The 13815-nt window shown below is 48.6% G+C and overlaps 1 long non-coding RNA gene across 1 annotated transcript in view; it reads right to left on the reverse strand.

Moving 5' to 3' along the window:
• Positions 1-13815, reverse strand: part of LOC144132271 (uncharacterized) — a 79612-nt gene that overhangs the window by 47417 nt on the left and 18380 nt on the right. The window contains exon 2 of the long non-coding RNA XR_013314742.1: positions 1018-1100. This is a non-coding gene — a long non-coding RNA (uncharacterized LOC144132271). The remainder of the gene's footprint in view (positions 1-1017; positions 1101-13815) is intronic.

The raw sequence follows: 13815 nt of genomic DNA on the forward strand, positions 1-13815 counted from the left end.
CAAATTGGCATCAAGAACACTACTCACTGATCTTCTCCACGAGGTTCTTTACGCATTCCACGGTAGAGAGCTCTTCAATGAACTTCATGAGCACATGTTCGACAACTCTGCACTCGACAATCATTACATACACCTCGTCAGAAGTGTTGCAGAAAATTACATCAACATGCGCTTGTTTCATGTTGGCAAGCAGGCAACCGAGAGCCTGCACACTGCTCAGGTCCGGCAGATGTTTAAAAAAATAACTCAATTCAAGGGGCAGTGACTGATGCGACAGTGAGAATTCAAAAATCAGACTTGATTTTCGTCAGCACATGTCTTAATTTACCATAGAGTATGAATGCAACCAGCCCATAGGGGTCCCATGCTTCATGTTGACACTGCAGCTTGCTGCCGCAATATGAGCTGAATAAGAATCTTACATGTAACAGACTTTCATGTCTGACTTTGTCAGAATAAAATTCTATTCAAACGGCCGCTCACAGTTTAGAGTACATTACAACCAGTCATACTGAGTATTGAAAAGAATAGCTTTTTAATGTGAATGCGTCATGTACACCACCGACTTAGGCTCATGATTGATGGCAGTCACTGTCAGTTTTTTCAGGAGTAATCAGGGTTTTGATTTAGCTTGATTGCTACTGAATCAACCAGAAATTACCTACTTCCTAAAATCAGATTTTCGTCTTTTGTGGTAAATGAACAATACGCACATTTTAAAAAAAGCAGTCAGTTAAGTAAAATCGGTACATGTCCAGAGCGCAAATGCTAGTTCTTGTTCATGAATCTATATGCTGTAGATTCACAGATGGACATGTATTATTGGTCACTGATGTTCAAGAATAGGGGCTGCAGTTAGCAGTCTCCCAGAGCTTTCTTTACAGCGTGCCTGCACTACTGTCCTTTAGGGTACAGGGTGACTGAAGTATCTCGTATTTTGTAAAAAATATGGAGTGCATGTTTTTCATACTATAGAAGCCAGAATAATCAAGAGAGTAATTAGTGTACCATACTTACAATTTTAGTTCTAGATATTCAGCACAACTGAAGGTGATTTTGGCCTTTCAAAGTAATAGTGTCAAAAGGGGGTGATCATCCCACTGCACGCAGCAACAGAGTAAGCACTAGCATATAAGTTTTGCAACAAATTCATGTTCATAAATGATGAAAACACTTTTCCACATGCACTTGGTACATTCATGCATACAGAGGACAACCTTATCATTCTACCAGCCGCAATTTGTAAATTATATTACACATTCTTTAGCTGTCATCATGCCTTAGTTGTGCACAGCTCAAATGCCCGACTTATGTGCAGACTATGTTGGTTGGCTCATGGTTTTGACAAATATAAAACAGCATGTGCACACAAGTACCACATAGTACACAACAAACAGAACAGAAAATTGGACAGAAAACTATGCTATTTCTATACTGTTTCAGGCTAGGCAGATAAGAGTCAAATACAACAATGCAACAATAGAAACAGTGTCAGCAGGGTGCTCTCTTTCTTTACATATATTACGGAAAGGAATACTTGAAGCAGAAGGGAGGAAAATGATTCACTTTTTCCACTAGATGCGACAACTGTTACCAATTTTTCAAGTCACTTCCATGCAGTGCTCCAATTACTTTGCATTTGCATCGCTTAAATTTTATCAACTTTGTGATGCAGAAACAACTACCGAGAAGTGAAAGCTTTCACACAATTTGGCAAGATCGGTCCACAAATATTTTTCTGTCTCAAAGCCCCCATTTACTGCCTTCCTATATATGTTTTACTCTCTCTGTTCGAATGGTTCATGGTTGCAAAGTGATCTAATTCAGTTGTGCATTTATTCTTCTGGTCTTTTTTGTTGAATCCTTTTTATGTGTGTTCTCCTTTCATGTGTTATCACTTTTGTTAAAAGATTTTGCTTGCTTCAGGTAGCAAGCTATGTTTTGTAATAAGTGTTATGCTGTATCAAACCTTTTTGAAGCTCATATTTTGATTGTCCAATAAAATACCAATTTTGGACTTCATTAATCCGTTTAATCAGCTGAATGCAAGAAAGTGCAACTCGGCGAGGTGGTCGCGAGGGTCGACTCGGCATCTCGGTAAACGGTAAGTTGCGAGGTACACTCAATCTTACAGAGGCATGGCCTTACACTTCACCACCCTTAAGCGCAAATGTTTTAAACCCAACACTGCGCCTCCTAAACCCGGCTATGTGTCCTTACGCTCGCACAACAGCACTCGATCGAGACAGCAGCGCGGGTCGGTCGATCCACTGGGTCCATATCGGAGAAAACTTGCACGCAGTTGACATATCGCTCGCACAGCGTACAGTAAACATATGGTACGCTTCAGACTGCTTCGCGTATCGCTTTGCTGACGGATACCATCGCATGCGGCGCGACTTCCTTGGCACTGCACGCTTCGGTGAGCACACCGCGGCCCACGCATATCGGTCGCCACCAGTTGTGACCGTCATGCATAGGGGAATGTAGACGCAACGGGTATGCTTACAAGGACACGGTCTGGACGAGTTTGTATTTATTCGTGGTTAAAACAGCGCGGGAAAAATACACAAAAATGAAGGAACACGCAGAACACGTATTCACGCACAAAACAATTAAGCGCCGACTCGCACTTTTTCTTCCCGCGCTGCTGTAACCATAAACCAGCGTGTCACCGTCGTCTATCGCTTATGAGCCGTCGGCACTGTCAATTTCTCCTTGGAACAAGGCTAGCAGCGTTGAGGGACGCAACCGCACAAAGCCGAAAGAGAATAGCGCCAAGCCAAGCCTTTTCAGAGAAAGCTGTCGCGGGCTTCCAAAACAACCGCTTTCGTCAAGACGGCATCCTGAATGAACTAAGCGCACAGCAATGAAGACCATACCGACTACAGGCCTCTGGAACTTTGTGCCTCCCGCGGATCACAACGATTGAATAAAAATGCGAATTTCCAACTCTACTCGACCTGTCTGCCAACATGGGTGATGCGTGAAGCAGACGATGCCGCTGCGCCCAACGCTGCTATTGGCTGCGCCATCGGCCAATAAATCCCAGTAGGCCTCGCAAAACCACGTGACTTCCTGCACGTTTTTTGTCATGCGGCTTGGATAGCGAGGGCCTCTCTATGTTTCCTTCCTCCGTGCGCGGAGACGAGCGTTTGCGCGGAGCAGCCCGAGAAAATCGAGCGCCTGGCGGCGCGCTCTGCAGCCCGCAGGTAGTGTTCCTGTATATGCATGCTCCCGCAACGAGCAGAGTTGCGCGACTGTTTTCTTTGCGCCGCTCTTGACGCCATTCGCTGAGCGGCCGTCACGTGATGCTGCTGACGACGTTTTTTCCATATTAAAGTGGAGGAGCCGACTTTCCAGGCGCAACGCCGGCACCGGTTCCTCGCCAGCCCCAGTACCCTCTTCGACTGCCATCGTGATCGTACGCGTCCGGTGCGGTCGACTGCGGTGCGTTCCCGCCTTTTACGTGCGCTCCAGTTGTATATATTTTGATAGTGTGCAGTGACGGCAGCCTCCAACTATGACGGGGTGCAGTGCGCCTAACTGCAAGAACCGTACCGAAAGCGGCAAAGCTTTTTACGCAGTGAACAAGTTTTGCCTAAGCTATTTAACTATTTTATTTGTTAAGAATACCCTTAAGATTCTACTGACAAGGATGTTAACACTGGAGGAGAGGGGAACAAAAATAGCATGAAATACTTGGTTAATGCGGCGAGTTGGGCGTGTTGGTACATGGTTTTCTGGAAAAGCAGCGCTGAACAGACGAGGACAGAGACGAGGCGACAAGGACGGGCGCCCGTCCTTGTCGCCTCGTCTCTGTCCTCGTCTGTTCAGCGCTGCTTTTCCAGAAATACTTGAAAGCAAAATTGGATATTCAGATAATTATTTTTCCTTGAGTAAAAGCATGGAGCAGTCCAAAACAAAGATATTTCAGTATGCACTGAAGGTACATATAATTCAAGTAGGTCAACAGAAAACGCAATAGTGCTTAGGGAAAAACTAGCAATTAAATAACAGCACCAGAAAGAGATATCACTTTTCGAGGTCCTTGGAAACTCGTATACCACAATTCAGCTGCAGTGACTTAAGGCAGGCTTCTCTAACTTTTAGATATTAAAGAAGTAAGGCACGTGGTGTGTTTGGCTTGAAAAGATGACCATGGCATAGGAAAAATGCAATGGAGGGCTCGAATTCAGAGCGACAAATGATACGTATATTTTGTGAAAGATAAGCGCGCGAGTTTGCGATATCTGTGCCTTTGGTCGGTTAGATTTACTTGCGTGCAAAATGCATAGCTTTAGACTGCCCGCATTCACATCGTATGCAGCGTGGTTTCACAAGCTTCGTACCACATCGGCGGTCGAAACCCTATAGAATAATATATTTCAATGTGGTTCTGCAGGGAGATGCATTACCGCACTTCTCTTCATCGCACAACTCACGCAAGTTTTTCATTTCCAAGCATTTCTGCCCCATTAATGTCCGTACTGCGAGCTGTCGCTGTCATTCCGCGATCTTTCTGTCAGGCTGTATGATATTTTCGGCAAATCAGATTATTTTCCGACGTTTTTTTCAACGAAGTATGATGGGCTTAGCATCGATCCCTGAGCACTGAGACAGTAAAAGGAAAAAAGGATGCCCGCAATCGAGCGCCGTTTGTAAGCATTTAAAAAAAAGCGAACTGCTCTACAACGCCAGCCCCGTCATAATCCCAGTGCCTGTGCGCTCGAGGAGCTGCTTTCCCGCACAGCTTGGAACAAAATGGCGGACCTTCGCGCAACTCTGCTCCCTGCGGGAGCATATACAGAAACACTACCCGCAGGCAGCTCGCGGACTGCCTGAGGTGGATAATCTATGGATGGATGGATAGATACGGCTGAACCCTTTAAATCGGGCGGTGGCTCAAGCCACCTAGACATGACTTAGGAAATTTTACTCTTTTTTGCGGTATAGTGCACCAGTGCTTTCAAGCACATGCAAGACGAATTTGCGTGCCCTGCAGGCACTTCGCATATGCCTGGGTCTCCCTCGCAGCGCATCAACAGTTGCTACCATTGCAATCGCCCAGGACGACGGATAACCCTTGAAACTCTGCGGATCCACATACGGCATCTAACAAGGATTCCACAGCACAACCTTGTGTCAGTGGCGAATCAAAGTCCACACACAGCGTTTTCAAAGGTTGTAGCAGCCCACCAGTCGTCCATCCCATCGCAGTTCACCTCGGCAGCACGGCCTTCCCCTGCGCTGTGGTGTCTGCAGGGGCCATGCGTGCGCCTTACAATTCCCAGCATAACGAAAAAATCGAACTTATCGACACCGGCCATTAAACAGTTGACACTCTGCCTACTCCATGCGGCATATAGCGGCCACACTCATGTGTATACAGATGGTTTGGTCTCAGGTACAAGTTCAACCTACGCCGTGGTCATTCCTGCGAGACAGACCAGTATTATTCAGCAAACTTCGAGTCGGACAACCTCCACCGGGTCAGAATTGGCCGCTCTTCGTGCGGTGTGCAGTACATGGGTGCACAAACACCCCACAAATGGGCCGTGTTCTGTGACTCAAAACCAGCCTTATAGTGTCTTAATTCTGCTTTACGCCATGGCGATCACGATCAACTTGTAGCTGAATTAAGACATCTCCAACACCAGGCGCAGGAAGAGGGTCATGACATCGTCTTCCAGTGGATACCGGGACACTCTGGCATTGTTGGAAGCGACGCAGCTGACGCTGCAGCTCGAGCGGCTCACGGCAGTGCCAACATTGTCCAGATACCGTTGACAAGAGCCAACGCAGCAAGACATCTGCGAATACTTGGCCGAAGAGAGCTTTTAGCATCATGGTCCTCTATTAGCAACTCCACATGCCGCCTGCACCGCCTAGACCACTTACTCAGACTCAGTCCTCCGTCAGGCCTCTCCCGCTCCGATGCTACTGTTGTGTCGCCTGTGGCTGGGAGTGGCGTTCACAAATGCCTACTCCCACTTAATCGCAATGGCAGACTCTCCTGCGTGTGAGATGTGTGGGTGCGATGAAACTATAGAACACCTTTTTTGTAACTGTCCTCGGTTTCAGCGTGAGCGTGCACTCCTGGCTGCAGCACTCCGCCGTTTAGGTCCTCGGCCCCTTACTGAAGACAAGATTCTGAGTCCTTGGAGTAAGCCTTCATCGCAGAGGATACCTTTGAAGACACTTTTAAAGTTCCTGAAACTTAATGCAAGACTGTGAACAATCAGTGTGTGCCCTGTGTACCCTGCAAGTAACGGCCAACGGACACATGGAAAAATGATCATATCCCTTTATTCTCTCCCTTTTCTATCTCTCCCTCCGTTTCCCTTCCCACGTGTAGGTTAGCATACCGGGCGCTGCCTAGTTAACCTCCCTGCCTTTCCGTCTTTCTCTCTCTCTCTCTACTCTGGTCTTGATTTTAGCCACCAATCAGATAACCTTCGCTTGGTTACTTCTACCCGCTTAAAATCTGCTTTCTCTTCACTGTCCTTAAACCCCAATGCCTTGGATAAATCCGCCCCGCTGCTTTCCACTCAAGGGTGAATCCCTTTACAGAAAAGTATCAAGTGCTCAGCCGTTTTTTCCTCCTCTCCGCACGCAACGTACATTGTGTCTATCTCGTGGTACATGACTCTATGTGTCTTAGTCCGCAAAACTCCCGTCCTGGCCTCAAACAACAAAGAGCTTCCCCTACAATTATCATAGATATTTTCTTTGGCAATTTCCTGTTTAAAGGTCCGGTATGTTCCCAGGGCCGATTTCGTCAGCATCCCTGTTTTCCGCAGAGCTCTCTCTCTTTCTTTAACCTTTTTCTTAACCGATAATTGCTGATTTGCCCCCCTACTGCTGTCCAGATATTTGCTTGTCAATTTTCTAGTTCGCTTTCTCCATTTCGTGTCAACATTCCTTATATACAAGTATCTGAAAACTTTCATAGCCCACTGCTTTTTCCCCATTTTTCTCAATCGTTCCTCAAATACTAATTACTGCTAGCTTCTCTGCTCTCGAACAACGGCCATCCCATATCACCCTGTACCCCCTAATTTGGTGTACTGCCATGTGCTCCCAAAGCTAGTCTCCCTATGCCGCGTTGTTTGATTTCTAACCTTGCTTGAACTTGTGGTCTCATGCACAGGACAGCATTGTCGAAAGTCAGACTAGGAACCATCAGCCCTGCATACCTACTAGCTTTATTCATTACATATTTTTCATGCTCTGTCAGATACTCAGCACCGTTATTTATCCACACCCCAAGACTCTTGTACTCATTCGCTACTTTTAGCGTGAACTCCTGTAGAGAGAGAGAGTGAGGGTTTATTGATAGGAAAGGCAGAGAGGTTGGCCTGAAAAATAAATATCTGGCCTGCTACTCTGCTCTGGGGACGGGAAGAGGAGATAAAAGAAGGTCACGATGGGGGACGACGATGATGGGAGGAGGCAGATGAAAAACTACTTTAAAAAACAAAAAAACAAGGCACACTTTCTGACATCACAAACGCGAGACAAGGTCCGTGTCGCTCAAAAAGCGTGAGAGCGCTCGCGTTGCCTTTACAGTTCTAAAACTATCTGGCCAAGCGCCGAGGATCAAATCCTCAGAGAGGAGTGATGTGTCCATAGGCTTCAGAACAGATGCGAGTATGAGTCTTTCACGTGCATACGCTGGACACGCCACTAAAACATGTTCTATAGTCTCTAGCACGCCACATGTGGTACATTCCGGGGAGTCCGCTTGTCCTATTAAGTGCAAGTATTTTTGCGTGAATGCCACGTTTAAACGTAGTCTACGGATAACGCATGCAATAGGGCGAGGTATTCCGCGAGGAACTGAAAAGGTCATCGTCAGATCTAGCCGTTTAAGCCGGATGTGGCGGGTGTCTGGCAGGGCCCAGTACCTAGCCGTCGCCCTCCTCATCAATTCCGAAAGGAGGCAAGTTGTGTCCACTATAGAGAACGGTACAGCTGTACGCAGGCCACTGCTGAAGGCGCTCCTTGCTTCTGCGTCGGCGGTCTCATTTCCATCGAGTCCGCAGTGTCCGGGGATCCACTGAAACACTATATGGTGGCCGTTTCCCTGAGCAAATGATACGAGACTGATGATATCAAGAGCCAGAGCTTGGTAGGCTGTGTGGCGTAGGAAGCATCCTAAAATGTGTAGCGCAGGTTTACAGTCGGTGAAAATGCACCACTCCTGAGGCGGTTCTCCGCAGATGTGGCGAATCGATTCCCGAAGGCCCACAAGCTCTGCAGCGGTTGAAGTAGACTTGTGTCCCAAAATGAATCTGCGGGACGTCTGTTGTGCAGGGATTGCGAAAGCTGCTGTTGATGCATTTGGAGACGCAGATCCATCCGTGTAGACGTGCACACATTTGTAGTATTCTGACCAGATGTAGGCAAGTGCGAGTTGCTTCAGTCCGCTAACCGGCATCGCAGACTTCTTGATTATGCCAGGGACATGCAGGCAGACTGAAGGCTGAGCCATTACCCATGGTGGCTGCAAGGAATGATGCGGCAGGGCATAGTCTGGTGGCAATTCGGAGCGATGGAAGCGCAGTGCGCGTGCAAAACTGCTGTCCGGTCGCTCATCAAAAATCTTCGTCAGCGGGTGACAGCGGTGCCGTGTAAGCGCACGTAAATATACACGGAGTGGTTCGTGTGACAGGTAGACCGATATTGGGCACGCACGAGATTCCTCAATCGGGCCTTTGTTCGAGGCACAACGTGGTAATCCGAGGCATATCTTGAGCGCCTGTGCTTGGACACTCTCTAATGTCCGCAAGCAGGAAATACTCATGTTAGAGAGTACAGGAAGGCTGTAACGAATGTAGCCAATAAAGAGGGTATAGTAAAGTCGAAGCAAGGAGCGCTCCGTTGGGCCCCATTTAATGCCTGCCACAAAGCGAAGCACATGACAAAAAAGAGTGAGTATTTAGCATGTTTATATGCCTCGACCATGACAGATCGCGGTCAATGATAATTCCCAAAAATCTGTGGTGGGAGACGTATGGTATTGCAACCCCTTGAAGAGTTACCGGGTAGTGGCAGACAGACTTGCGCGTGAATGCGACCAAAGCACATTTTTCAGCTGCCAAGTGCAAACCCTGACGCCGTAGGTACCTTGAAGTAGATTACACGGCACGTTGTAATCTCGCACGCATTTGCGGACGCGTCGAACCCGACGCCCAGATGAAGATATCATCAGCATAGGCACTGATGTGAATGTTAGTGGGAAGTTCATTCACCAGTCCAATCAATGCCACGTTAAATAGGGTTGAGCTAAGAACTCCTCCCTGAGGAACTCCACGGCAAACCTGATGACGGGTATTCTCCCCATCAGGCGTAGACATGTAAACAGACCGGCCGTTGAGGTAGCTCCCAATCCACGAATACATCCGGCCGCCAACGCCAATGTCGTCAAGGGCATCAAGGATGGCGTCATGAAGTACATTATCGTAGGCCCCTTTGATGTCCAAGAAGACAGCAGCGACGAGTCGGCGACTACGTTTTTCATGTTCCACTGTCGATATGAGGTCGATTACGCTGTCAATCGAAGAACGTCCCCTCCGGAACCCGGTCATCATATCCGGATAGAGAGCATTCTGCTCTAAAAACCATTCGAGCCGCGCCAGCACCATTCGCTCCATAACTTTGCCGACGCAGCTTGCTAGTGCAACTGGCCGGTATGAGGTAAGCTCATAAGGAGGTTTGCCAGGCTTCAAAAGTGCAACCAGGCGGCTGATCTTCCAGTGTTCTGGAACGATTCCGGAAGCTCATATATCATTGTAGTAACTGAGCAGCACAGTCCGGCCTACCATGCCAAGGTGAGAGAGGGACTCGTACGAAATCCCGTCAGGACCAGGTCCAGATGGACGCCTACACGAGGAAAGAGCAGCTTCTAGTTCAGGCATCGTGAATAGCATGTCGTAGTGGTCATCTGGTGAAGGTGGTACAAAAGCCTCCAAACTGGTTGATGGTACCATAGTTGTGCCCACAACCATTTTGCAGAATTCTTCTCCTACCTCTACATTATTACGGCGTTGGTAAATAGACAGGGCATGGAAAGGATAGCGTTCCTGCGGGGGTGAACGCAAGCTCCTGGCTACATGCCAAATACGCGACAGTGGTTTGCGAGGGTCCAGCGATGAACAGAACTGCCTCCAACGTTGTCTCCCTAGCCTCGCTAGGTGGCGCTTTATTTGTCGTTGAGCTCGGCGACAAAGGGCAAGATCATACGTGGATTTAGTTCTTCTGTATTTCCTTTCGGCGCGCCGACGGACTTCGCGTAGTCTTTCGAATTCCACGTCAATAGTAGACCCTGGCGTAGGCGCACATATATACCGCGTGGTCTCACAGAGAGGACGTAATCAGGCCTTCTATTTTAGATGGTGTTGAGAGGTCCACACAGGAAATCTCCACGGACGACCTAAATGCAGGCCAGTCTGTATATCGCACGCGAGACGGAGTAGTAGGTGCGTACCACTTGACGCAAACATACGTTGGAATGTGGTCACTCCTATGTGTTTCCACGTCACTGCACTAGCTGACGTAAAACTGGAGACTTGCTGAAACAAACGCCAGATCCAAGCAGCTGCTGCACGACGTGCCACGCAGAAACGTAGGTGAACCATGGTTGATATTGATGAAGTTCTGGGAGTGCATAAAGTCAAACAGGATCCTGCCTCGGTTATTCATAACAGCACTGCCCCACTGAGGGTGATGAGCATTAATATCGCCCACTATGATATGAGAAGCTGGACAACTCTGGATGGCTGAATATAGGTACGAAGTATCAATGGCATCTCTAGGTGGAATGTAGGCACCGATTATCGAAAAGACCCGTCGTTTTAGCGTGACTTTCAAACAGATGTAATGGTTTGTGTTGTGTGGCTGTAGAACTTGGCGGACGTGCGCAATGTCTTGGCGTATGCAAACTAACACTTTGCTAGTTTCGACTTCTGTGCGAGACCACAGCAGCACGTATCCAGAAAGGCGGAAAGGCGACGGCATGTTGGGCTCACATAAAACCAGCACATCATTATATATCATGACTGCAGATTTTTCGATAGTAAACTTGAAACCTAATCTATCTCCCTCTGCACCACAAATGTCTATCAACTTATGCAAATCTTCCTTGTTGTCAGCGATTAGCACTGTCCATCACATCCCATAGCACCACCCATCCCATATCACCTGGTACCCCCTGTTACGTTTCGAAATATCCCGAGCCTCGGGACAGTGGGTTTCGGACGGACATCCGCTCGTCTGGCCAAACTGCTCCAAGCTGCTTCCTCGGGTTCCCGGCGCGCGTATGTTTTCAATTGTGTGCATCGGGAGAGCGGCGCCGAGAGGGTCGTGCGCTAAGTGGCAAAGCCCATTACAACCAGTTGCCGGAGGCGGCGAGAGTGTCTGGGTGTCCTGTTGGGTGGCCCGTGCCCGGCGGCGGGCGCGGCTGCTGTTGTTTACAGCGAGCGCCACCACCTGTGTGTCAGCCGTTCTGAAGACGCCTTCTCTTCCATTGTGCGGAACTCTGTTCGCAAGTGCTGCTTCGACTTGTGCCTTGTTTTCGCTCCTTCCACCTGGGTCGCCTTTCGTGTTTGTCATCGCTGCTGCAGGAACGGCCAGGCGCCGGAAGTGGCGAGGGTGTGTCGGGGACGTCTCGGTGGGTGGTTCGCGAAGAAAGTGCACGTGACCCAAAAGGGTAGTGATTGGACGCTTTTGATTAAACCAAGTAACCCAACTAGGGACCGGGGGACACGGGACCCTTTAAAACGAGCGTAGTGCTCATTGTGGGACCGAAATCGCTTCGATCACAATGTAAATAAATCTCTGTTAGTTTTCTCTATTGCTCGACTCGTCTCTGCATCGTCGTCAAACGCGATGCCCGAGTGCCTGCTGCCCGACTTCTGACGATCGGCTCTTCGCTACCCGTTGGGTCCGCTAACGGAGCAGACACAACGCAACAACTGGTTGGCAGCGTCGGGATCGACTCCGCTGGGATCATGGTTGCACAGTTCGGTGAGTGCTGGGATTTTCTTCACTGAGGTTTCACCAGGCTTTGTACTTAGTTAGCTTACAAAGGTTTTGTACATTGTGGCTATCTTTGCCATGTTGTTTCAAAGTAAGTTGAAATATTTCCTGGTAAAGTGAAAATCTTGCAGCTCTAGAGGCAGCCATGGATCTGAAAGCATTAAAAAAGCTGCTTTTGCTGGAGTTGGCCAAAAATTTGGGTTTGGATGTCCGGGACCAAACAAGAAAGCCAGCCATCATCGCGGCTATCGAGGCACTTCAGGCAGACGACGATGAGCTCTCAGAATGTCTGGAGCTAATTGCGGAAAGAGAGAAATCAGAGCGGGAAGCAGAACAGAGAAATGATAAACGCTTAGAGAAAACGCTTGAGCTTAAGCGTCTTGAACTGGAGGTGCTAAAGGCTCGAAACGAAAGCGGTGAGAGCATAGCACCCAGCGTAGGAGAGCAAAAGGCGGTCAGAATCAAAGACCTCATGCAACCTTATAGGAAAGGAGAGGACATAGGTCTGTTTTTGGTAAACTTCGAGCGCACGTGCGAGAAGGCAGGGTTTATCAGGGCAACGTGGCCACAGTGCTTGCTGACTCTATTGTCAGGTGAGGCTGCCAATGTGATTGCCCGCTTGTGTAAGGAAGATTCAGACAACTACGACAAAGTGAAGTCTAGTCTGCTGAAAAAGTACAGAATGTCAGCTGAGGCATTCCGTCAAAAATTTCTCAACGCCGAGAAGCAGAGGGATGAGTCATACCCAGACTTCGCGTACAAGCTGATGGCTAACCTGGGAGAATGGCTAAAAGAAGCTAAGGCGTATGACGAAAGCGAGAAAATGATGCAATGCTTCGGCCTCCAGCAGTTCTACCGTCGGTTGCCTGAAGACATAAGGCACTGGGTGCAAGACACGCAAGACGTTACGACTGTCTCGAAGGCAGCTGATCTGGCAGAAGAGTTCGTCTCACGCCGTGCACTCGACAGAAAGGAAAGCCCCAAGAAAGAATACCAGAACAGGAAAGCATCTGGAGAGAGGGAGCAACTTTTCAAAGTGAAGGAGCAGGCACGGAGTGTAGAATCTTCAGAAAAGGGCGCGGGGATAAAAGAGGAAACACCTGAAGCAGAAGAGCGCCAAAAGAAAGCATTTGAAAAGAGACGGGCGCCGGTGTGCTATAACTGCCAAAAGCCGGGACATATGGCGGCGGTGTGCAAAAACCCAAAAGTTGTTTGCTTGTCAGTGGACAGCAACGAGGAAAATTTGAAGCTTCTAGAGCCCTACATCCGAGATCTTGTAGTGAATGGAAAGCCGTGTCGCGTGCTGCGAGATTCGGCAGCTACAATGGACGTAGTCCACCCATCGTATGTAGAGCCAGGGCAATTCACCGGGGAGTGTGCCTGGATTAAACAGGCGGTGGAAGCCAAAAGCGTGTGCCTTCCTATTGGTAACATAAGCATTGAAGGCCCCTTTGGAGTACTTCATACGGAGGCTGCCGTGTCAGCCAGCCTGCCGATGCAGTACCCCTATCTGTTTTCAAACAGATCAGATCAACTGCTGCGGCAGAAGGACCTCGTGTTCGGGGAGGGGACTGTCTACGCGCTAACTCGCTCGAACGAACGAAAAATTGCCGCTGAGGCCATGCCGCTGGAAGCGTCAAGTAGCGTTGGTACAATGGAAAGTGAGCCTCCTGACGCGTCAGGAGAGGTCCCCGCAACGGCGACTGAAGAAGTAAACATTCTGGGCAGGCCTGAAAGTAGCAAAAATTGTATGGAGCTTAAAGAGGCCTGTGG

The sequence above is a fragment of the Amblyomma americanum genome, chromosome 5 (genome assembly GCF_052857255.1).
Source record: "Amblyomma americanum isolate KBUSLIRL-KWMA chromosome 5, ASM5285725v1, whole genome shotgun sequence".
Classification (NCBI taxonomy): domain Eukaryota; kingdom Metazoa; phylum Arthropoda; class Arachnida; order Ixodida; family Ixodidae; genus Amblyomma; species Amblyomma americanum.